This window comes from Tursiops truncatus, chromosome 16, assembly GCF_011762595.2.
Source record: "Tursiops truncatus isolate mTurTru1 chromosome 16, mTurTru1.mat.Y, whole genome shotgun sequence".
In the NCBI taxonomy this organism is placed as follows: domain Eukaryota; kingdom Metazoa; phylum Chordata; class Mammalia; order Artiodactyla; family Delphinidae; genus Tursiops; species Tursiops truncatus.
The window spans coordinates 82904723-82929629 of NC_047049.1; the positions used below are offsets into that span (position 1 = coordinate 82904723).

Consider the following 24907-nt stretch of genomic DNA (forward strand, 5'->3'; position numbering starts at 1 on the left):
TGTTGGCTCAGTTTTTTAAAAAAATCATTTTGTTACCACAATCTTTTGTGTTTCTGCATACAGGTCAGTTATGTTTTCTTTTGGGTGCTTTAAAACAAAACAAAACATTTCAGGCCCTTCATTCTCTCTTAGACTTTTCCCCTAGATTCTATTATCTAATACCTGTTTTGTCAGTTAAGACTGCTTTCAGGTCTATATACTAACAGTCCCTCTAAGGGCCTGACCAAGGTGTGGGCTCTGCGGCCAGCTGGGTCCAGTCCAGAGGGAAGATTTACCGCAACCCAAGGTGGGGCGGGGTTGGCGGGGGGTGGGGCGGGAAGGTGGCTTTCAGAAGGCAAGTTCCATGTACCCAGGTACCAGGTACCGTATTTCTATTTTAGGCAGTGTTTTTAACGTTTCAGATACCCATCGGGGTGCTTCCGTGTGCGCTCCCGAAAGGCCTAAGGAACTGCCGAGCCCCGTGCTCTGGCCGCACTGCTAACGCCGGCCGGGCCGGGAGCTGGAGGAGTGGCCGGAGCGGCGGGGCGGGCGAGCGGAACAGCAGCTGAGCTAGCCGAGCCCCAGGTACTCCAGTCCTGCGCGGGCAGCCGGAGGGGCAGGCCCCTTGGCGGCCCGCGAGAAATCCAGTCTCACCACCAGCATCTCGTGGAGACGTAGCTGTGTGCAGGGTGAATCCAACCATTCTGGGCACGCCGGCCGCCCTAGGGCTCCGCCGGCGGGAGGTGCTGGCAAACACGCAATCTTCCCGGCGCTGCAGGACCACCCTCGGCCCACACCCAGGGGCAGGGCGGGAGGCGGGGGCCCTCGCCGTGCATTCTGGGAGCTGTAGTCTCTTTGGCGCTGCAGCCGAGGCTTGCTGGGCTGCAGGACTACAATTCCCAAGATGCGTAGGGCGTGGGGGCGGTGCCTGAACCTGGCGCACACTGACGGGCGGGCCTGTTGGAAGCCCCTCTGCTTGCAGTCTCTGGTCCTTCCTCAGTACCCCGTGAGGTGAGTCTCGGGGAGAAGAGTGAGGGGCGAGGCCGGCGGTAGGGAGTTAGGAGGGTATAAAGGCTGTGACGTGCAGCCGCCAGCCCGTCACGTGCAGGCCGAAATCAGGTCTTCGCTTTTGCCCGGCATCAGGTCTTGGCCCGCACTCTTTCCCTTCACCGCCCCCATCCGCAGCTTGGTTCTTTCTCTCGTCCGTGTGCCCAGTCCAGACCCAGGAAACTACTATTTTATTTTCTAAACTGTTTATGGGAAGTGGTTTGACATCTGAGAAACTTTACATTTTGCTCGCTGCCCTCTTCCACCAGCCAAAGTGCACCGTTTCGGGGAGAAATTCGTCGTAGTGGCTCTGCTCGAAAGCACAACTTGAAGAGCAGGTGGAGGGACGTGGACTGTGGCTTCGTGAAAATATCACCCACACCGAGCGCCATTTTGGGAGATTTGGAAGTTGAGGCGTTTGATTTGCCCAAGGTGTCCTGAGAGATGAGCCTCCCCAATTCCCAAGCAAGTATCTAGTAGGCCGTTGCCACCAACCCATTTAAGTGGCATGGTCTCCAAAAATATCAACCTAAAGATGATAATGGTTTAAGCTTTTTTTTTTTAATTTAACGCTTTAAAATGACCAGCTTAACCTTAACTCAGGCCTGACTGGCCATTTTCTCAGAGACACAGGTGATGACCCCACTTCTTAGGAGCAGGCTGGTGTTCCCACTTTGGGAGAATGGTTTTCAAGGTGTGGAGGGCTTAGCAGCATTTGAAACCCATCAAGTGTAAAGTCTCTGGGTGGAAAGCTCATCAGAGGCAGCAGTTAGGGGTGTGTACCTTAACTTCTCCATTCTGACCCGTTGAATTTTTCTGTCTAGAAATGGAAATATTCGGGAGCATGTCTCCTTCCACGTAATCGCTTAGTAACTGATGTCTCTAAATTCTTTATGCTGTAAGGGTCAGTTCTTTTGATCCGGCATAGCACCAGGGTTAGCAAATCTAGGGATATTCAGTTGTACATATTTCCTTAAAAATTAAGTAGAGGGCTTCCCTGGTGGCGCAGTGGTTGAGAGTCCGCCTGCCGATGCAGGGGACATGGATTCGTGCCCTGGTCCGGGAAGATCCCACATGCCGCGGAGTGGCTGGGCCCGTGAGCCATGGCTACTAAGCCTGCGCGTCCGGAGCCTGTGCTCCGCAACGGGAGAGGCCACAACAGTGAGAGGCCCACATAACGCAAAAAAAAAAAAAAAAAAAATTAAGTAGAGTAGTGAAAAGAACAGAACATACAATTCAGGCATACCTCATTTTATTGTTTATCACTTTACTGTGCTTTACAGATACTGTGTTTTTTACAAATTGAAGGTTTGTGGCAACTCTTGTCAGATGATGGTTAGAATTTTTTAGCAATAAAGTAGTTTTTATTTAAAATATTGTCGTTTTTAAAGACAATGCTATTGCACACTTTATAGACTACAGTATAGTGTAAATATAACTTATACACTCTGGAAAACCAAAAACTCCATGTTGCTCGCCTTATTACAACATTGGTTTTATTGCTGTGGTCTGGAACCGAACCAGCGATATCTTGGAGGTCTGCCTGCATATTGCTTGTTTGCAGAAGATGAAATGCAATCAAAGCCGTCCCATTGAAAATTTTCTGCTCATTCTCTTTGCTATACTGTACATTTGAATGCAGAAACCAAAAACTTGACTTGTGAAATTTCTCTTTTCCTGAGATTAGTAAGTTAATTTAGGAGTTTAAGAGTTTTATTGAAACCTGTGAGGAATAGTTAGCTGTTTTCATGATGTTATTTTATCCCTGAAAATCTGGGTGTTAATCTACATGAAAATGGGGCCTTGTTTATATTACACATTCCAAAAGGTTTCATTTCTGATCCCTGAATGTGGGATACTCTCAAAAGAACTAAAAAACCTGGTCATGGAAAGTGGACTCTATTACTTTGTGAAGAGTTATCTCTTCCTGAGTTAATTGCACACAAATTCATCACCACTTCCTTCCCACTCATTAATTTATTCAGTCATTTATTTTCATTGGTATGGACTCATCGATATTTATTTTATACCTTGAGTTATAATCCAATACTGCTTTCTCTCATTACTCAAAGTGTTCTAGCTTTGGCCATTGGGAGCTCTTTCTGTTGGCTCCTGCGTGTCTTTGGGATAACCCTCTCAATGTTGTATGGGCTTTGTTGTTGTTATTTCTTTGTTTCAGTTTGGTTTGGGTTTTTTGGTCTGTCCTCTGGTTTTGTTTTTAGCATTTTCTTACATCTGGCAAGACGAGATGCAATGGGTCCATCCTGCCTATTTCCTGCCTTAGTCCTGGAATCAACAGGACCTTGGTTCCTTTGATTGGAGAATGGCATTAAAAAACCAAGCTCTGGGTATTGAGTGAGCTCATTGATACTGAGATGGGCCGACTGTTTTGTTTTTTTGTTTTTACTAAACTTTTTTTTTAACTAGTCTTTTTTTTTAATTGAAGTATAGTTGATTTACAATGTTGTTAATTTCTGCTGTACAGCAGTGACTGTTAACATATTAACATATTTTTAAATATTCTTTTCCTTTATGGTTTATCTCAGGACGCTGAATATAGTTCCCTGTGCTATACAGTCAGACCTTGTTGTCCGGCCAACTGATTTTTAGCACCATGGTCTCTCTGTGCTCTGACATAAAGTTTCACTCCACTGTGCTCTGACATAGTTTCCACTCCCAAGCACACTGTTCTCTTTGCAGTTCCTCGTTTTGAACTTAGCTTTCCTGTCCACGTCTTTCTCACCTCATTCCCAACCCATCAAATGCCTCTGTGGGTTGTCATCTCCTGCATGGTTCCCTTGGCCAGGAGCCACCTCTCTATTTCCTGATCTCCCAGAGCACATGTCACTCCAATGGTGTGTTTAGGTTCAGAGCTTTTCTGCACACATCTTCCTTCTCCTCCTACATTCTAAGTCTAGAGGACGGGTCAGAGTCTCCAATCGCCCACTCTCAGGTTCCTAGCGGAGTGACTCTACTCTCATATCTTGGGGCTGATTTGGAACTTGGAGATACATCACCACCCTGGGGAGACCCATCTTGTGGGATTGAAAAAGCGTCCAGATGCTCTATTCTTTCTCTCTCGAACTGATGTAGACCACCAGCCGAAGCAGGGAGTCAGGAGGTATTTTTGTTTCAGTATGTTTCTCTTATATTCTGTAAAAATGCATGTCAGATGAGAGGAAATGATGTAATAGGGAACTTAATTTAGGAGGTATCAGTTGAAGTTAGAAGTAAGATTTATTGCCATAAATTCTTTTGAATAATCTGGTGTTGATTCGTTTTTTCCAACTATCTCTGCCAGTTAATAACTATGTTAAACAATTTTCATCTCAAATTAAAATAAAAATCTGATACAAAAGATGGGTTTTAAAAGGCTGAGTTGAGGAATTTATGTGACTGGGGAAATGGACTTGTAGATCTTCAAGGAACAAGTGTCAAGAGGTTTCTAAGGCAGGAAAAAAAGACCTACAAATTCTTGAGGCAGCTTTCTCAGGTTTAGAGCAAGGGAAACAGCAACTCGGCAACCCACACAAAAAGCTACACTGAAGGAGTTAAGGCTGTGCTCAGATTCTTTCAGCATAACCTGCATGCCCTTGGGAACCACTGAGAGCATATTCAGAATCTAGATTAGGGGAAAATGTCTCTCCTCTGGGTGCAAAGTTACTTCTGTACTCATCCTAATGACAAATTAAACAATTTAGTAGGAAGCCAGTGTGACCCACCCATTTCCACAGAGATGACCAGAGGCCAAAGGTCATTATTTTCTTAATTACTTTTTAAATTTATTTATTTATTTTATTTCTGGCTGCATTGGGTCTTCGTTGCTGTGTGCGGGTTTTCTTTAGTTGCGGCGAGCGGGGGCTACTCTTCGTTGTGGTGCATGGGCCTCTCATTACAGTGGCTTCTCTTGTTGTGGAGCACAGGCTCTAGGTGCCTTGTGGGCTCAGTAGTTGTGGCTCGTGGGCTCTAGAGCGCAGGCTCAGTAGTTGTGGTGCACAGGCTTAGTTGCTCCACGGCATGTGGGATCTTCCTGGACTGGGGCTCGAACCCGTGTCCCCTGCATTGGCAGGCGGATTCATAACCACCGAGCCACCAGGGAAGCCCCCAAATATTATTATTTTCATTGCTTATAATTGGAGAAAGGTTTGTCTTGTTTGCCTGTCACCCAGGATTGAGGTTTTCCTCCCCCTTTGGGAGTGGCGCATCTAGACCCAGAGTGCTTCTCACCAGAAAGCTCCCTCCCAAGTCCCTTCCTTCTGTAATGTTTGTTGACCTTCTGGTTTATACTCAGTACAGTTACTTGTGGAGGTTTGTGAGAACAGAAAGAATCAGTGTCACAATTTTTCCCTTTGAGGAGAAGGTGTTTAAGAAGGGCTGTGCCTACTTTGGCCTCATTCACTCCTGGACAAACTGTTACCGCCGAAGGAGCTGGATGAACATGCGGGATGGGATGGAGTCTGGTCAGTGGGAAGCCTGGCCCTGAGGAGGGAAGCCACCTGGGAACCTGCTGGTCTGGGGGCTCCTCTCCCCCATCTTTCACTCCCACACTCCCTGGGCCCCCATATTCCAGTTTGGGAAGTTGTTGCTCGTAGGACACTGGCTATCTTTGACTAGAGCTTGACAGGAGCCGTTTCCTCTAATGATGAATGGGAAGCTCTTCTCCAGAAAATGTGCTGCTTTATGGAAACAGATATGTTCCTGCATCTAACTAACCCTGGGCCCCATTTATGGCATAGCAGCTCATTCCTTGCTTTTGTGGGGTGACTTTCCTTACTGTAGCACAGGGGAGACACGTGGAAAAGGTGACTGGGGTGGGATTGAATTTGTTCTCTTTTAACATCCATGTCAGGAGGCCAGAGGAGCAGTGAGCAGCAAGCTGAATGGAAGGAACTGCCAAAACCCACCATAATCATCTGAATGCCATCAGCAGAGGAAAGATACTAGGAATCTGGGCTCTCTGTTAGCATCTGTGCTCTTGCTGAGGAGAACACAGGAACGGAGAACAAGGATATTCCTGCAGACTTTCCTTGTATCACTCAACTAATGAGGAAAGTTAGAGTCCTCTCCTTCCCAAGAACTCTCATTTCAGGTAACAGCCGGCAGGCTTTGAGGCAGTCTGTTTGCTAAATCTGTGACTCTCTTGGCTCTGAGGCCGTGCTGCCTGGTGCAGTCTCCTGGCTAAGAGACCCAGGTGCAACTTGGAGGGCTTGAGAAGGTAGAGCAGTCTCTTGAATATATAAGCAGCCAGAATTTGTCCTGTTTCTCCAGCAGGCCTCAATCTCTTTGTTCCTTAAGACTAGTTGTGGGCATATAACACCTTCTGAAGTTCCTAAACTTTCTCCACTGCTAAACATTGCCACGGTTTTATTTTGAACCCATTCTAAAGTTCTCAGTGTAAAAGTACCAGTCAAGGGACTTCCCTGGCAGTCCAGTGGTTAGGACTCCCTGCTTCCACTGCTTGGGGCCTGGGCTTGATCCCTGGTCAGGAAACTAAGATCTCACAGTCCACGCAGTGTGGCCAAATAAAAACGGGGAAAAAAACCCACTGTCATTCTTATTAAAAAAAAAATTACCAGTCAATATATTTGATATCAGCACAGACTAGGTGCTCAGACAGGCTCACATTTTATATACATTCCATCAGCTAATGCCCACTAAAGACCCTTGAAGCAGGTGTTACTCATATTTTGCAGATACGATTGTAAAAGTTAAGTCATCTTCCTGAGACCATGTTGCTAAGTAAGCAGTGAAACCAAAATTACCAGTTAAGTGTGATTCCAGAGCTGGAGATTTTAGTCATCAAGGCATGCCACCTCTCACAAATTCCCTTATTCATGTTTTTTTTTTACCAAAATGAGATTAGGAATATGGAAAGGAATTGTTTCTGTTATCCATTGTTATCCATTTGGGGGATAAAAAACCACCCCAAAACCTAGTGGCCTAAAAACAATTTATTATTTCTTCTGACACTGCCAGCTGATCACAAGGCCCTTCTGTTTCACATAGTAGTGGGTTGGCTGGAGGTTCCTAAATGGCCTCACCCCTATGGCCGCTGGGGCTGGTGACTGACTTGGAGGTCACTGGGGCTATTGACCCAAGGCCTGACTTCTCTCCTATGTGGGATGCTCTGCATGGCTACTTGGGCTTCCTCAGAGCTTGACGATGGGGTTCTAAGGAACATTCCAGGAAGACAAGCCCCATTGGAATAATGCCTATCAAGCCCCCACCCTTGGAATATATTTGCTAATGGCTCAGTGGCCAAAGTTCGTCTTGTGGCCAAGCCCTGACTCAATGTGGGAGACTCTACAAGAACATAAATCTCGGGGCAGGGGTGCGGTTCATTGGGGGCCACCAAAGTCATAGTCTATCATGGGCATTCTGTGATAATATTTTGTTTGGCTGAGAAGCTTCCTTCCTTTTCTCTCAAGCTAATAGCAAATATCATCAATCAGAATTTCATATTTTGTTTCCAACCCTTTGAATGTAAGTTTATACCCAAAAATTTAGTGATGTTCAGGCTGTTGAGCTAATCCATAATAGGCTTGTAAACTTTTTCTTCTTTTGATTTTTTAATTTAATTTAACTTATTTTTTATACAGCAGGTTCTTATTAGTCATCCATTTTATATGCATCAGTGTATACATGTCATTCCCAATCTCCCAATTCATCCCACCCCCACCCCCACCTCTTTCCCCCCTAGGTGTCCATATGGTTCTTTTCTACATCTGTGTCTCAGATTCTGCCCTGCAAACTGGTTCATATGTACCATTTTCCTAGGTTCCACCTATATACGTTAATATACGATATTTGTTTTTCTCGTTCTGACTTACTTCACTCTGTATGACAGTCTCTAGATCCATCCACATCTCAATAAATGACCCAATTTCCTTCCCTTTTATGGCTGGGTAGTATTCCATTGTATATATGTACCACATCTTCTTTATCCATTCATCTGTCGATGGGCATTTAGGTTGTTTCCATGACCTGGCTATTGTAAATAGTGCTGCAATGAACATTGGGGTGCATGTGTCTTTTTGAATTATGGTTTTCTCTGGGTATATGCCCAGTACTGGGATTGCTGGATCATACGGTAATTTTATTTTTAGTTTTTTAGGAACCTTCATACTGTTCTCCATAGTGGCTGTATCAATTTACATTCCCACCAACAGTGCAAGAGGGTTCCCTTTTCTCGGCACCCTCTCCAGCATTTGCTGTTTGTAGATTTTCTGATGATGCCCATTCCAACTGGTGTGAGGTGATACCTCATTGTAGTTTTACTTGCATTTCTCTAATAATTAAAGATGTTGAACAGCTTTTCATTTGCTTCTTGGCCATCTGTATGTCTTCTTTGGAGAAATGTCTATTTAGTTCTTCTGCCTATTTTTGAATTGGATTGTTTGTTTTTTTAATATTGAGCTGCATGAGCTGTTTATATATTTTGGAGATTAATCCTTTGTCTGTTGATTCGTTTGCAAATATTTTCTCCCATTCTCAGGGTTCTCTTTTCGTCTTGTTTATGGTTTCCTTTGCTGTGAAAAAGCTTTGAAGTTTCATTAGGTCCCATTTGTTTATTTTTATTTTTATTTGTTGCAATGGTAAATGGGAATGTTTCCTTAAATTCTCTTTCAGATTTTTCATCCTTAGTGTATAGGAATGCAAGAGACTTTTGTACATTAATCTTGTATCCTGCAACTTTACCAAATTCATTGATTAGCTCTAGTAGTTTTCTGGTGGCATCTTTAGGATGCTCTATGTGTAGTATCATGCCATCTGCAAAGAGTGACAGTTTTACCTCTTCTTTTCCGATTTGTATTCCTTTTATTTCTTTTTCTTCTCTGATTGCCGTGGCTGGGACTTCCAAGACTATGTTGAATAATATTGGTGAGAGTGGACATTCCTTGTCTTGTTCCTGATCTTAGAGGAAGTGCTTTCAGGTTGTCACCATTCAGAATGATGTTTGCTCTGGGTTTGTTGTCTATGGCCTTCATCATGTTGAGGTAGGTTCCCTCTATGCCCACTTCCTGGAGAGTTTTTGTCATAAATGGGTGTTGAATTTTGTCAGAAGCTTTCTCTGCATCTACTGAGAGGATCATATGGATTTTGTTCTTCAATTTATTAATATGGTGTATCACATTGATTGTTTTGCATATTTTGAAGAATCCTCACATCCCTGGGATAAATCCCACCTGATTATGGTGTATGATCCTTTTCATGTGTTGTTGGATTCTGTTTGCTAGTGTTTTGTTGAGGATTTTTGCATCTATATTCATCAGTGATATTGGTCTGTAATTTTCTTTTTTTGTAGTATCTTTGTCTGGGTTTGGTATCAGGGTAATGGTGGCCTCATAGAATGTGTTTGGGAGTGGTTCTTCCTCCACAATTTTTTGGAAGAGTTTGAGAAGTATAAGTGTTAGCTCTTCTCTAAATGTTTCATAGAGTTCACCTGTGAAGCCATCTGGTCCTGGACTTTTGTTTGTTGGAAGATTTTTAATCACAGTTTCAATTTCATTACTTGTGATTGGTCGTTCAAATTTTCTGTTTCTTCCTGGTTCAGTCTTGGAAGGTTATACCTTTCTCAGAATTTGTCCATTTCTTCCAGGTTGTCCATTTTATTGTAGGATGCTCCTAAGTTGCTCTTAGGATGCTTTGTATTTCTGCGGTGTCCCTTGTAACTTCTCCTTTTTCATTTCTAATTTTATTGATTTTTTGGTGAGTATGGCTAATGGTTTATCAATTTTGTTTATCTTCTCTAAGAACCAGCTTTAAGTTTTATTGATCTTTGCTATTGTTTTCTTTGTTTCTATTTCCTTTATTTCTGCTCTGATCTTTATGATTTCTTTCCTTCTGCTAACTTTGGGTTTTGTTTCTTCTTCTTTCTCTAGTTCCTTTAGGTGTAAGGTTAGATTGCTTATTTGAGATTTTTCTAGTTTCTTGAGGTAGACTTGTATAGCTATAAACGTCCCTCTTAGAACTGCTTTTGCTGCATCCCATATGTTTTGGATCTTCGTGTTTTCGTTGTCATTTGTCTCTAGGTAATTTTTGATTTCCTCTTTGATTTCTTCAGCGATCTCTTGGTTATTTAGTAATGTATTGTTTAGCCTCCATGTGTTTGTGTTTTTTACGTTTTTTCCCCTATAATTCATTTCAAATCATAGTGTTGTAGTCAGAAAAGATGTTTGATATGATTTCAATTTTCTTAAATTTACTGAGGCTTGATTTGTGACCCAAGATGTGATCTATCCTGGAGAATGTTCCATGTGCACTTGGGAAGAAAGTGTAATGTGCTGTTTTTGGATAGAATGTCCTATAAATATCAATTAAGTCTATCTGGTCTGTTGTGTCATTTAAAGCTTCTGTTTCCTTATTTATTTGCGTTTTGGATGATCTTTCCATTGGTGTAAGTGAGGTGTCAAAGTCCCCCACTATTGTGTCACTGTTGATTTCCTCTTTTATAGCTGTTAGCCGTTGCCTTATGTATTGAGGTGCTCCTACGTTGGGTGCATGTATATTTATAATTGTTATATCTTCTTCTTGGATTGATCCCTTGATCATTATGTAGTGTCCTTCCTTGTCTCTTGTAACATTATTTATTTTAAAGTCTATTTTATCTGATATGAGTATTGCTTCTCCATCTTTCTTTTGATTTCCATTTCCATGGAATATCTTTTTCCATCCCCTGACTTTCAGTCTGTACGTGTCCCTAGGTCTGTAGTGGGTCTCTTGTACACAGCATAATATGGGTCTTGTTTTTGTATCCATTCAGCAAACCTGTGTCTTTTGGTTGGAGCATTTAATCCATTCACGTTTAAGGTAATTATCGATATGTATGTTCCTATTATCATTTTCTTAATTGTTTTGGAATTCTTTTTGTTGGCCCTTTTCTTTGTGTTTCCCACTTAGAGAAGTTCCTTTAGCATTTGTTCTAGAGCTGATTTGGTGGTGCTGATTTCTCTTGGCTTTTCCTTGTCTGTAAAGCTTCTGATTTCTCCATTGAATCTGAATGAGATCCTTGCTGGGTAGAGTAATCTTGGTTGTAGGTTCTTCCCTTTCATCACTTTAAGTATATCATGCCACTCCCTTCTGGGTTCTAGAGTTTCTGCTGAGAAATCAGCTGTTAACCTTATGGGAGTTCCCTTGTATGTTATTTGTTGTTTTTCCCTTGATGCTTTCAATATTTTTTCTTTGTTTTTAATTTTTGCCAATTTGATTACTATGTGTCTCAGTGTGTTTCTCCTTGGGTTTATCCCGTATGGGACTCTCTGTCCTTCCTGGACTTGGGTGGCTATTTCCTTTCCCACGTTAGGGACGTTTTCTACTATAATCTCTTCAAATATTTTCTCGGGTCCTTTCTCTCTCTCTTCTCCTTCTGGGACCCCTATAATGCGAATGTTGTTGCATTTAATGTTGTCCGAGCGGTCTCTTAGGCTGTTTTCAGTTCTTTTCATTCTTTTTTCTTTATTCTGTTCCACAGCAGTGAATTCCACCATTCTGTCTTCCAGGTCACTTACCAGCTTTTCTGCCTCAGTTATTCTGCTGTTGATTCCTTCTAGTCTACTTTTCATTTCAGTTTTTGTATTGTTCTTCTCTGTTGTTTGTTCTTTAATTCTTCTAGGTCTTTGTTAAACATTTCTTGCATCTTCTCGATCTTTGTCTCCATTCTTTTTCCGAGGTCCTGGATCATCTTCACTATCATTATTCTGAATGATTTTTCTGGAAGGTTGCCTATCTCCACTTCATTTAATTGTTTTTTTGGGGTTTTATCTTGTTCCTTCATCTGGTACATAGCCCTCTGCCTTTTCATCTTATCTATCTTTCTGTGAATGTGGTTTTTGTTCCACAGGCTGCAGGATTGTAGTTCTTCTTGATTCTGCTGTCTGCCCTCTGGTGGATGAGGCTATCTAAGAGGGTTGTGCAAGTTTCCTGATGGGAGCACTGATGGTAGGTAGAGCTGGCTGCTGCTCTGATGGGCAGAGCTTAGTAAAACCTTAATCCGCTTGTCTGATGTTGGGGCTGCTGGCTTTCCTCCCTGTTGTTTGGCCTGAGGCAACCCAACATTGGAGACTACCCGGGCTCTTTGGTGGGGCTAATGGCGGACTCTGGGAGGGCTCATGCCAAGAAATACTTCCCAGAACTTCTGCTGCCAGTGTCCTTGTCCTCCTGGTGAGACACAGCCCCATCCCCGCCTCTGCAGGAGACCCTCCAACACTGTCAGGTAGGGCTGGTTCAGTCTCCCCTGGGGTCACTGTTCCTTCCTCCCGTTGCCAGAACCCCAGGTTCGGAAACCTGACATGGGGCTCAGAACCTTCACTCCACCCGACCACGGCCATACCACCCTGAACGCGCCTGATCTCGTCTCAATCTTGGAAGCTAAGCAGGGTCAGGCTTGGTTAGTACTTGGATGGGAGACCGCCTGGGAATACCAGGTGCTGTAGGCTTTTTGCCTCCCACTCAGCCTTAAAACAAAAACAAAAACAAAAAAACCTTCACTCCAGTGGGTGGATTTCTGTGGTATAAGTGTTCTCCAGTTTGTGAGTCACCCACCCAGCAGTTATTGGATTTGATTTTATTGTGATTTCGCCCCTCCTACCATCTTATTGTGGCTTCTCCTTTGTCTTTGGATGTGGGGTATCTTTTTTGTGAGTTCCAGTGTCTTCCTGTTGATGATTGTTCAGCAGTTAGTTGTGATTCTGGAGTTCTCGCAAGAGGGAGTGTGAGCACGTCCTTCTACTCTGCCATCTTCTTGGCTTGTTAACTTAGTAGTCCCTGCTTTCTAGATGTTATTGTCTAGTGATAGAAAGAAGTAAATAGATGCGCACTGCACGTTGAAGTCAGGCGAGGAGAGGGCGTCCAGATTTCACCGTTCCCCTAGGACTTGTTGCACCTAAGCTCAGATACCTTGCTTAGTTCACAAGGCACAAGTCTGTCACATCACTGTCTCCAGGCAAAAAGTTTCTCCAGGTACTTACGTTCTCCCTGATGAGAACCTCTTCCCTGCTTGCCTTCAGGCTTGGCGCCCACCACACGCTCAGCCTGGCTGACTCATGCGGAGCTGGCTCAGGACTCAACCCCCCCACTGCCCCTGCTGGGTTAGGTGCTTCCACACACCCCAGGCTCTCCTCCCTGTAGCGGCTTTCCCACTGCATACAATGACCCTGTCCTGCTCTGGAGAATGACTCTCTAGCAGGCAGGGTCTATAGTTTGTGAACCTTTTCTTTTACATTGTGCTTAAAATACACATATCAAAATTTACCATTTTGACCTTTTTAAGTGTATAGTTCAGCGGTGTTAAGTACACTGATAATGTGGTACAACCATCTCCAGTGTCCATTTCTAAGACTTATTCATCAATCCAAATTGACATCCTGTACCCATTACACGGTAACACCCCATCTCCCCTCCCCCAGCCCCCATAACCTCTCTTCTGCATTCTCTATCTAGGAACTGGCCTGTTCTAAGTGGGATCATACATTATTTGCCCTGTTGTCTCTGGCCTATTTCATGTAGCATAATGTTTTCAAGGTTCTTCCTTATTGTAGCCTGTGTCAGAATTTCCTTCCTGTTTAAGGAGTAATGCATTCCATTGCATGGATCGTATAGCTTGTGAATCTTTACACTCCCAGGCTTGACCCAGCCCTTGGCAAGTGTTTCTTGGATGAACAAATAAATGTGTGGTCCATCCCTGAGAGGCGGACATATGCCCGAGTTAGTTGAAGACATTCAAGTGATTGCCCAGGAAAAGACACCAGTTACCAATGGAAACTTTCAATGCAAACATAAATATAAGTAAAACATCAACATAAATAAAAATAAAAATTTTAATTTTCACAGAAGAGAATAATCAACATTTTCCCCCTGAGTGTCATCAGGAGCTTAAAAGAACTCCTGTTATTGAAATCCAATCTCAAATTGAAGTCTCTGAGATTTTTCTTTCAATGCCTGGGCTCAAGTCCACCCTGCAGAGGAGAACTCAGCAGGAGATGATCCCTCCTCCACCCGCAGCATCTACCCTAGTCTCCCCTCTCCCATCCCGCATGCTCCCTCCCCTTGTACAGCCTTGTCCATCCCAGCCCTCAGAGCTGGCAAGGCTGCCACTGACACGCCCCCAATCACTTCACAAGCTCTTCTTCTTACAGTCCTCCTTTTCTCTCATGGTTGGATAGTATTCTATTGTATAAATATACCACAATTTCTTTGTTAATTTATTTGTTGATAGTCATTTAATTTATTTCCATATCATGGCTGTTGTGAGTAATGCTGCCATCAACATGGGAGTGCAAGTGTCTCTTCAGTAACCAGTTTCCATTTCCTGTGGGTTTATACCCAGGAGTGGGACTGCTGCATCACATGGTGGTTCTACTTTTCATTTTTGAGGAACTTCCATACTGTTCTCCACAGTGCGGCACCAGTTGACAATCCCACACACAGTTCACAAAGTTTCCCTTTTCTCCATATTCTCATTAACGTTTGTTATTTTTGTCTTCTTGATGATCAACATTCTAATAGATGTGAGGTGAGACCACATCATGGTTTCGATTTGCATTTCCCTGATGATTAGTGATGTTGAGCACCTGTTCATGTCCCTGTTGGTAATTTGTATGTCTTCTTTGAAAAACTGTCTGTTTAGTTCCTCTGCTCATTTTTTAATCAGATTGTTTTATGAGCCTTATGAGTTCTTTATATGTTTTATATATTACCCCCTATTCTGATATATAGTTTGCAAAATGTTTCTCCCATCCTGTAGGTTGCCTTTTCACTTTGTTGATTGTTTCTTTTACTGTGCAGAAGCTTTTAAGTTTGATGTAGTCCCATCTGTTGATTAGGTTGTTGCTGTTTGTGCTTTTGATGTCACATCCAAAATATCATTGACAAGACCAATATTGAGGACAGGCTTCGCTACGTTTTCTTCTAGGAGTTTTATGGTTTCAGATCTTAGGTTTAATTGTTTGATCCGTTTTGAGTTAATTTTCTGAGTTGTGTAAGATAGTAGTCCAATTTCATTTTTCTGCATGTGGTTCTCCAGTTTTCCCAAAACCATTGTTGAAGAGACTGTCCTGTCCCCACTGGAAGTTTCTGCCTTCATTATTAGATTTTAGCTGTATGTATACGCAGGGGTTTAATTCTGGACTTTCCATTCTGTTCCATTAGTCTATGGGTCTATTTTTATGCCAGTATTATTACTGAATTAATTACTATAGCTTTGTAGTATAGTTTGAAATTAGAAACCATCATGCTTACGGTTTTGCTTTTCTTTCTCTATTACTTTGGCCATGTGGGATTTTTTTTTGTCATTTCATCCAAATTTTAGGATTGTTTTTTCTATTTCCATAAAAATGCCCCTGGATCACCCATACCAGGAGCATGTGGCAGGTGTGGCAGCCAGCGACATGTCCCTCTTCTGCTGGGCAGTGCCCTGGGAGCCCTGTGCACCCTGTCTCCACCCCTGTTGCACTGTGTGAACCCAAAGGTAAACTAAACTCTCAAACCCCTCCAAAACAAATTGCCACTGGAATTTTCATAAGGTTTGATTTGACGTTTTCACAAAATTAACTCTTTCAAATAATGAACACAGGATGTCTTTCCATTTATTTGTGTCTTCTTTGATTTTTTTCCCTAAAGTCTTGTAGTTTTGGTTGTACAGATCTTTCACTTTCATGGTTAAATTTATTCCTAGGTAGTCTGTTGTGTTTGATGCTATTGTGAATCTTTCTGTGAGTTTTCTTTAATTCTTTTTCAGATGTGTCATTGTTAGTTTATAGAAAAGCAACTGGTTTCTGTGCATTGATTTTATATCCTGCAAATTTACTGAATTCATTGATTACATCCAACAGATTTTTAGTTGAGTTGGAATTTTTAATATATAAGATCATAGCATCAGCCAAATAGCAAAAATTTACTTGTTCTTTTCCAATTTATATGTCTTTTATTTCTTTGTCTTGGCTGATTTTTGTAGTTAGGACTTCCAGAGTTATGTTGAATAAGAGTAGAGAGAGTCAGCACTCTTATCTTGTTCCTGATCTTAGAGGAAAAGCTTTCAATTTTTCTCCATCAAGTATGATGTTAGCTCTATGTTTGTTGTACATATCTTTAATATATTGAGGTGTGTTCTTTCTATCCCCAGTCTGTTGAGGGTTCTTATCATGAAGCGATGTTGTATTTTATTAAAAGCTTTTACTGCGTCTATTGAAATGATCATATAATCTTTATCTTTCACTTTTTTTTTTTTTTTTTTTTTTTGCAGTACACGGGCCTCTCACTGTTGTGGCCTCTCCCGTTGCAGAGCACAGGCTCCCGACGCACAGTCTCAGCGGCCATGGCTCACGGGCCTAGCCGCTCCACGGCATGTGGGATCTTCCCAGACTGGGGCATGAACCCATGTCCCCTGCATCAGCAGGCGGACTCTCAACCACTGCGCCACCAGGTAAGCCCATGTTTTTCACTTTATTAATGTGGGGTATCACATTTTGATTTGCATACATCAAACACTCCTTGCATCCCAGGGATGAATCCAACTTGGTTATGGTGTATGATCCTTTTCATGTGTTCTTGGATTTGGTTTGCGAGTATTTTGTTGAGAGTTTTTCTATCTACGTTTATCAGGGATATTGGTCTATAGTTGTTTTCTTTTAAATTAATTAATTAATTTGGTTGTGCCAGGTCTTAGCTGTGGCTTGCTGGCTGCTTAGTTGTGGCATGTGAACTCTTTAGTTGTGGCATGCAAACTCTTTAGTTGCAGCATGCATGTGGGATCTAGTTCCCTGACCAGGGATCCCAAACCTGGGCCCCCTGCATTGGAAGTATGGAGTCTTAACCACTGTGCCACAAGGGAAGTCCCTATAGTTTTCTTTTCTCGTGCTGTCCTTATCTGGCTTTGGTATCAGAGCAATGTTTGCATCATAGAAAAAGTTTGGACATGTTTCCTCCTCTTCAAATTTTGGAAGACTTTAAGAAGAACTGGTGTTAATTTTTCCTTAGACATTTGATAGAATTCACCAGTGAAGCTATCTGGTCCTGAGGTTTTCTGTGTTGAGAGGTTTTAGATTACTGATTCAATCACCTTCCTCATTATTTGTCTGTCAGACTTGCTATTTTTTTTCCTGGTTCAGTCAGTCTTGGTAGGTTGTATGATTCTAGGTAATTACCCATTTCTTGTAGGTCATTTTTGTTGGCATAAAGTTTTTCATAGTAGTTTCTCATGATCTTTTGTATTTCTGTTTTAACAGTTTAATGTCTCCTCTTTCATTTCTAACTTTGTTTTTCTCTTTTTTCTTAGTTAATGTAGCTAAAGCTTCCTCAATTTTGTTTATTTTTTATAAAAGATCCCTCCTATTGTTTTCTGCTCTCTATTGTCATTATTTCCACTCTGGGCTTTATTTCCTTTCTTCTGCTAAATTTGGGTTTACTTTGTTCTACTTTTTCTAGTTCCTTGAGGTGTAAAGTTAGGTTGTGTATTTTCTTTTATTTATTTATTTTTAATAAATTTATTTATTTTATTTATTTATTTTTGGCTGCATTGGGTATTCATTGCTGCGTTCAGGCTTTCTGTAGTGGCGGTGAGTGGGGGCTACTCTTCGTTGTGATGTGCGGGCTTCTCATTGCGGTGGCTTCTCTTGTTGCAGAGCGTGGGCTCTAGGCATGTGGACTTCAGTAGCTGTGGCACATGGGCTCGGTAGCTGTGGCTCATGGCCTCTAGAGTGGAGCGCAGGCTCAGTAGTTGTGGCACATGGGCTTAGTTGCTCCAGAGCATGTGGGAATCTTCCCAGACCAGGGATCGAACCAGTGTTCCCTGCATTGGCAGGCAGATTCTTAACCACTGTGCCACCAGGGAAGCCCCAGGTTGTGTATTTTAGGCTTTTCTAATGTTACTCTATGAATATTTCTCTATAAACCTCCCTCTGTGGACTGCTAGGGGTTTTGGTAAGTTTTGTTCCTATTTTCATTTGCTTTGAGACTTTCTTTGATTTCTTCTTTGAGCCATTGATTTTTTCATGAATGTTTTGTTTAGTTTCCTTTATTTGTGGATTTTCCAGCTTTCCTCCTTGTTGTTGATTCTAGTTTAAATTATTGTGGTTCGAAAGGATACCTGGTATGATTTCAATCTTCCTAAACTTGCTAAGAGTTGTTTTATGTCCTATCATATAATCAATCCTTAGAAATGTGCAGTGTGCACTTATGTAGAATGTATATTCTGCTGCTGTTGGATGGAATGTCCTATAGGTGCCTCGTACATCCATTTGGTCTAATGTATGGTTTAAGTTCATCATTTCTTGCTGATTTTTGGTCTGGATGATCTATCAATTGTTGAAAGTGGGATGCTGAAATACCTTACTATTAATCTTTCTATGTCTCCCTTCATATCTGTTAGTATTTACTTAATGTATTTAGGTGTTTCAGCGTTGGGTGTGTATGTGTTTATTATTATATCTTTTTGAGAGATTGAGTACTTTATCATTTTATTTTTTTTAAATAAATTTATTTATTTTTGGCTTCATTAGGTCTTAGTTGCTGTGCTCAGGCTTTCTTTTCAGTTGCAGTGAGCAGGAGCTACTCTTCGTTGCGGTGCACAGGCCTCTCATTAAGGTGGCTTCTCTTGTTGCGGATCACAGGCTCTAGGTGTGTGGGCTTCAGTAGTTGTGGCACATGGGCTCAGTAGTTGTGCCTCGTGGGCTCTAGGGCGAAGGCTCAGTAATTTTGGCACAGGGGCTTAGTTGACCCACTGCATGTGGGATCTTCCCAGACCAGGGGTCGAGTCCACGTCCCCTGCATTGGCAGGTGGATTCTTAACCACTGGGCCACCAGGGAAGCCCACTTTATCATTTTATAATCACCTTCTTTGTCGCTTGTTAGTATTTTTGGCTTAAAGTCTATTTTGTCAGATATAAGTGTAGTTTTTCCCACTTTGTATTGGTTTCCAGGTGCATGGAATATAATTTTCTGTCCTTTCACTTTGATTCTATGTTTGTCCTTAAATCTGAAATGGGAGAGGAGCAGGAAGATGGCGGAAGAGTAAGATGCGGAGATCACCTTCCTCCCCACAGATACACCAGAAATACATCTACACGTGGAACAACTCCTACAGAACACCTACTGAACGCTGGCAGAAGACCTCAGACCTCCCAAAAGGCAAGAAACTCCCCACGTACCTGGGTAGGGCAAAATAAAAAAAAGAATAAACAGAGACAAAAGGATAGGGACGGCACCTGCACCAGTGGGAGGGAGCTGTGAAGGAGGAAAAGTTTCCACACACTAGGAAGCCCCTTCGCGGGCGGAGACTGCAGGAGGCGGAGGGGGGAGCTTCGAAGCCGCGGAGGAGTGCACAGCAACGGGTGCGGAGGGCAAAGCGGGGAGATTCCTGCACAGGGGATCGGTGCCGACCGGCACTCACCAGCCCGAGAGGCTTGTCTGCTCCCCCGCCGGGGCGGGCGGGGCTGCGAGCTGAGGCTCTGAGGCTCGGGTTTCGGTTTCGGACGGAGCGCAGGGAGAGGACTGGGGTTGGCGGCTTGAACATAGCCTGAAGGGGTTAGTGCACCACAGCTAGCCGGGAGGGAGTCCGGGGAAAAGTCTGCACCTGCCGAAGAGGCAAGAGACTTTTTTTCCCTCTTTGTTTCCTGGTGCGCGAGGAGAGGGATTTAAGAATGCTGCTTAAAGGAACTCCAGAGACGGGCGCGAGCCGCGGCTAAAAGCGCAAACCCCAGAGACGGGCGCGAGCCGCGGCTGAAAGCGCGGAATCCAGAGACGGGCGCGAGCCGCGGCTGAAAGCGCGGAATCCAGAGACGGGCGCGAGCCGCGGCTGAGGGCGCGGACCCCAGAGACAGGCGCAAGCCGCGGCTGAGGGCGCGGACCCCAGAGACGGGCGCAAGCCGCGGCTGGAGGCACGGACCCCAGAGGCGGGCGGGAGACGTTGGGGCTGCTGCTGCCGCCACCAAGGGGCCTGTGTGCGAGCGCAGGTCGTTCTCCATGCCCCTCTTCCACGGAGCCTGTGCAGCCCGCCACTGCCGGGTTCCCGGGATCCGGGGACGACTTCCCCGGGAGAGCGCAGAGCGGGCCTCGGGCTGGTGCAGGGTCACGCCGGACTTTGCCGCCGCAGGCCCGCCCCGCATTCCGTGCCCCTCCCTCCCCGCCGGCCTCAGTACGCCAGAACCCCCCGAATCAGCGGCTCCTTTAACCCCGTCCTGTCTGAGCAAAAAACAGACGCCCTCCAGCGACCTACACGCAGAGACAGGGCCAAATCCAAAGCTGAGCCCCTGTGAGCTGTGAGAACAAAGAAGAGAAAGGGAAATCTCTCCAGCAGCCTCAGAAGCAGCGGATTAAAGCTCCACAATCAACTTGATGTACCCTGCATCTGTGGAATACATGAATAGACAGCCAATCATCCCAAATTAAGGAGGTGGACTTTGGGAGCAAGATCTATGATTTTTTTCCCTATTCCTCTTTGTGTGAAGGTGTATGTGTATGCTTCTGTGTGAGATCTTGTCTGTATAGTCTTGCTTCCACCATTTGTCCTAGGGTTCTATCCGTCCATGGTTTTTTCTTAAAATTTTTTTCTTAATAATCAATTTTAATTTTAAGAACGTTATTATACTTTACCTTCGTCCTTTCTTTCTTTCTTTCTTTCTTTCCTTCCTTCCTTCCCTCCTTTAGACAACGAATCATCCCAAATTGAGGAGGTGGTCTCTGACAGCAAGATTTATGATTTTTCCCCCTTTACCTCTTTTAGTGAGGGTGTATGTGTACGCTTCTGTGTAAGATTTTGTCTGTATAGCTTTGCTTCCAACATTTGTCCTAAGGTTCTATCCGTCCCTTTTTTTTTCTTCTTCTTTTTTTTTTTCTAAATAAGAATTTTTTAATTCAATAACTTTATTATACTTTATTTTATTTTTACTGTATCTTCTTTCTTTCTGCTTTTCCTTCTTTCCCTCCTTCCTTCCTTCCTCCCTCCCTTCCTCCCTCCTTTCATTCCTTCTTGCCTTCTTTCCTTCTTTGCTTCTTTCTTTCTTTCTTTCTTCCTTCCTTCCTTCCCTCCTTTCCTTCTTTCTTTCCTCATACTTCTACTAATTCCCTCTACTTTTTCTCCCTTTTATTCTGAGCCGTGTGGATGAAAGGCTCTTGGTGCTCCAGCTAGGAGGCAGGGCTCTGCCTCTGAGGTAGGAGAGCCAACTTCAGGACACTGGTCCACAAGAGACCTCCCAGCTCCACATAATATCAAACGGCGAAAATCTCCCAGAGACCTCCATCTTAACACCAGCACCCAGCTTCACTCAACGACCAGCAAGCCACAGTGCTGGACAACCTGTGCCAAACAGCTAGCAAAACAGGAACACAACCCCACCCATTAGCAGCGAGGCTGCCTAAAATCATAATAAGGCCACAGACACCCCAAAACACACCACCAGACGTGAACCTGCCCACTAGAGAGACAAGATCCAGCCTCATCCACCACAACACAGGCACTAGTCCCCTCCACCAGGAAGCCTACACAACCCACTGAACCAACCTTAGCCACTGGGGACAGACATCAAAAACAAGAGGAACTACGAACCTGCAGCCTGCAAAAAGGAGACCCCATCCCCCAAACACGGTAAGATAAGCAAAATGAGAAAACAGAAAAACACACAGCAGATAAAGGAACAAGATAAAAATGCACCAGACCTAACAAATGAAGAGGAAATAGGAAGTCTACCTGAAAAAGAATTCAGAATAATGATAGTAAGGTTGATCCGAAATCTTGGAGATAGAATGGACAATAGAATAGACAAAATGCAAGAATCAGTTAACAAGGACCTAGAAGAACTAAAGATGAAACAAGCAACGATGAACAACACAATAAATGAAATTAAAAATACTCTAGAAGGGATCAATAGCAGAATAACTGAGGCAGAAGAACGGATAAGTAACCTGGAAGATAAAATAGTGGAAATAACTACTGCAGAGCAGAATAAAGAAAAAAGAATGAAAAGAACTGAGGACAGTCTCAGAGACCTCTGGGACAACATTAAACGCACCAACATTCGAATTATAGGGGTTCCAGAAGAAGAAGAGAAAAAGAAAGGGACTGAAAAGATATTTGAAGAGATTATAGTTGAAAACTTCCCTAATATGGGAAAGGAAATAGTTAATCAAGTCCAGGAAGCACAGAGAGTCCCATACAGGATAAATACAAGGAGAAATACGCCAAGACACATATTAATCAAACTGTCAAAAATTAAATACAAAGAAAGCATATTAAAAGCAGCAAGGGAAAAACAACAAATAACACATAAGGGAATCCCCATAAGGTTAACAGCTGATCTCTCAGCAGAAACCCTACAAGCCAGAAGGGAGTGGCAGGACATACTGAAAGTGATGAAGGAGAAAAACCTGCAGCCAAGACTACTCTACCCAGCAAGGATCTCATTCAGATTTGATGGAGAAATTGAAACCTTTACAGACAAGCAAAAGCTGAGAGAGTTCAGCACCACCAAACCAGCTTTACAACAAATGCTAAAGGATCTTCTCTAGGCAAGAAACACAAGAGAAGGAAAAGACCTATAATAACGAACCCAAAACAATTTAGAAAATGGGAATAGGAACATACATATCGATAATTACCTTAAATGTAAATGGACTAAATGCTCCCACCAAAAGACACAGATTAGCTGAATGGATACAAAAACAAGACCCTTATATATGCTGTCTACAAGAGACCCACTTCAGACCTAGAGACACATACAGACTGAAAGTAAGGGGATGGAAATAGGTATTCCATGCAAATGGAAACCAAAAGAAAGCTGGAGTAGCAATTCTCATATCAGACAAAATAGACTTTAAAATAAGGACTATTAAAAGAGACAAAGAAGGACACTACATAATGATCAAGGGATCGATCCAAGAAGAAGATATAACAATTGTAAATATTTATGCACCCAACATAGGAGCACCTCAATACATAAGGCAAATACTAACAGCCATAAAAGGGGAAATCGACAGTAACACATTCATAGTAGGGGACTTAAACACCCCACTTTCACCCATGGACAGATCATCCAAAATGAAAATAAATAAGGAAACACAAGCTTTAAATGATACATTAAACAAGATGGACTTAATTGATATATATAGGACACTCCATCCAAAAACAACAGAATACACATTTTTCTCAAGTGCTCATGGAACATTCTCCAGGATAGATCATATCTTGGGTCACAAATCAAGCCTTGGTAAATTTAAGAAAATTGAAATTGTATCAAGTATCTTTTCTGACCACAACGCCATGAGACTAGATATCAATTACAGGAAAACATCTGTAAGAAATACAAACACATGGCGGCTAAACAATACACTACTTAATAATGAAGTGATCACTGAAGAAATCAAAGAGGAAATCAAAAAATACCTAGAAACAAATGACAATGGAGACACAACGACCCAAAACCTGTGGGATGCAGGAAAAGCAGTTCTAAGGGGGAAGTTTATAGCAATACAAGCCCACCTTAAGAAGCAGGAAACATCTAGAGTAAACAACCTAACCTTGCACCTCAAGCAATTAGAGAAAGAAGAACAAAAAAACCCCAAAGCTAGCAGAAGGAAAGAAATCATAAAAATCAGATCAGAAATAAATGAAAAAGAAATGAAGGAAACAATAGCAAAGATCAATAAAACTAAAAGCTGGTTCTTTGAGAAGATAAACAAAATAGATAAACCACTAGCCAGACTCATCAAGAAAAAAAGGGAGAAGACTCAAATCAATAGAATTAGAAATGAAAAAGGAGAGATAACAACTGACACTGCAGAAATAAAAGAGATCATGAGAGATTACCACAAGCAACTCTATGCCAATAAAATGGACAATCTGGAAGAAATGGGCAAATTCTTAGAAATGCACAACCTGCCAAGACTGAATCAGGAAGAAATAGAAATATGAACAGACCAATCACAAGCACTGAAATTGAAACTGTGATTAAAAATCTTCCAACAAAGAAAAGCCCAGGACCAGATGGCTTCACAGGCGAATTCTATCAAACATTTAGAGAACAGCTAACACCTATCCTTCTCAAACTCTTCCAAAATATAGCAGAGGTAGGAACACTCCCAAACTCCTTCTACGAGGCCACCATCACCTTGATACCAAAACCAGGCAAGGATGTCACAAAGAAAGAAAACTACAGACCAATATCACTGATGAACATAGATGCAAAAATCCTCAACAAAATACTAGCAAACAGAATCCAACAGCATATTAAAAGGATCATACACCATGATCAAGTGGGGTTTATTCCAGGAATGCAAGGATTCTTCAATATACGCAAATCTATCAATTTGATAAACCATATTAACAAATTGAAGGAGAAAAACCATATGATCATCTCAATAGATGCAGAGAAAGCTTTTGACAAAATTCAACACCCATTTATGATAAAAACCCTGCAGAAAGTAGGCATAGAGGGAACTTTCCTCAACATAAATAAAGGCCATATATGACAAGCCCACAGCAAACATCATCCTCAATGGTGAAAAACTGAAAGCATTCCCACTAAGATCAGGAACAAGACAAGGGTGCCCACTCTCACCACTCTTATTCAACATAGTTTTGGAAGTTTTAGCCACAGCAATCAGAGAAGAGAAGGAAATAAAAGGAATCCAAATCGGAAAAGAAGAAGTAAAGCTGTCACTGTTTGCAGATGACATGATCCTATACATAGAGAATCCTAAAGATGCTACCAGAAAACTACTAGAGCTAATCAATGAATTTGGTAAAGTGGCAGGATACAAAATTAATGCACAGGAATCTCTGGCATTCCTATATACTAATGATGAAAAATCTGAAAGTGAAATCAAGAAAACACTCCCATTTACCATTGCAACAAAAAGAATAAAATATCTAGGAATAAACCTACCTAAGGAGACA

At 42.6% G+C, this 24907-nt stretch overlaps 2 pseudogenes; both read left to right on the forward strand.

Moving 5' to 3' along the window:
* The first annotated feature begins 890 nt into the window (after positions 1–890).
* LOC141276709 (histone deacetylase complex subunit SAP18 pseudogene) overlaps positions 891–24907 on the forward strand; it is a 105292-nt pseudogene continuing 81275 nt past the window's right edge.
* On the forward strand, positions 12342–12461 carry LOC117308561 (5S ribosomal RNA; annotated as a pseudogene).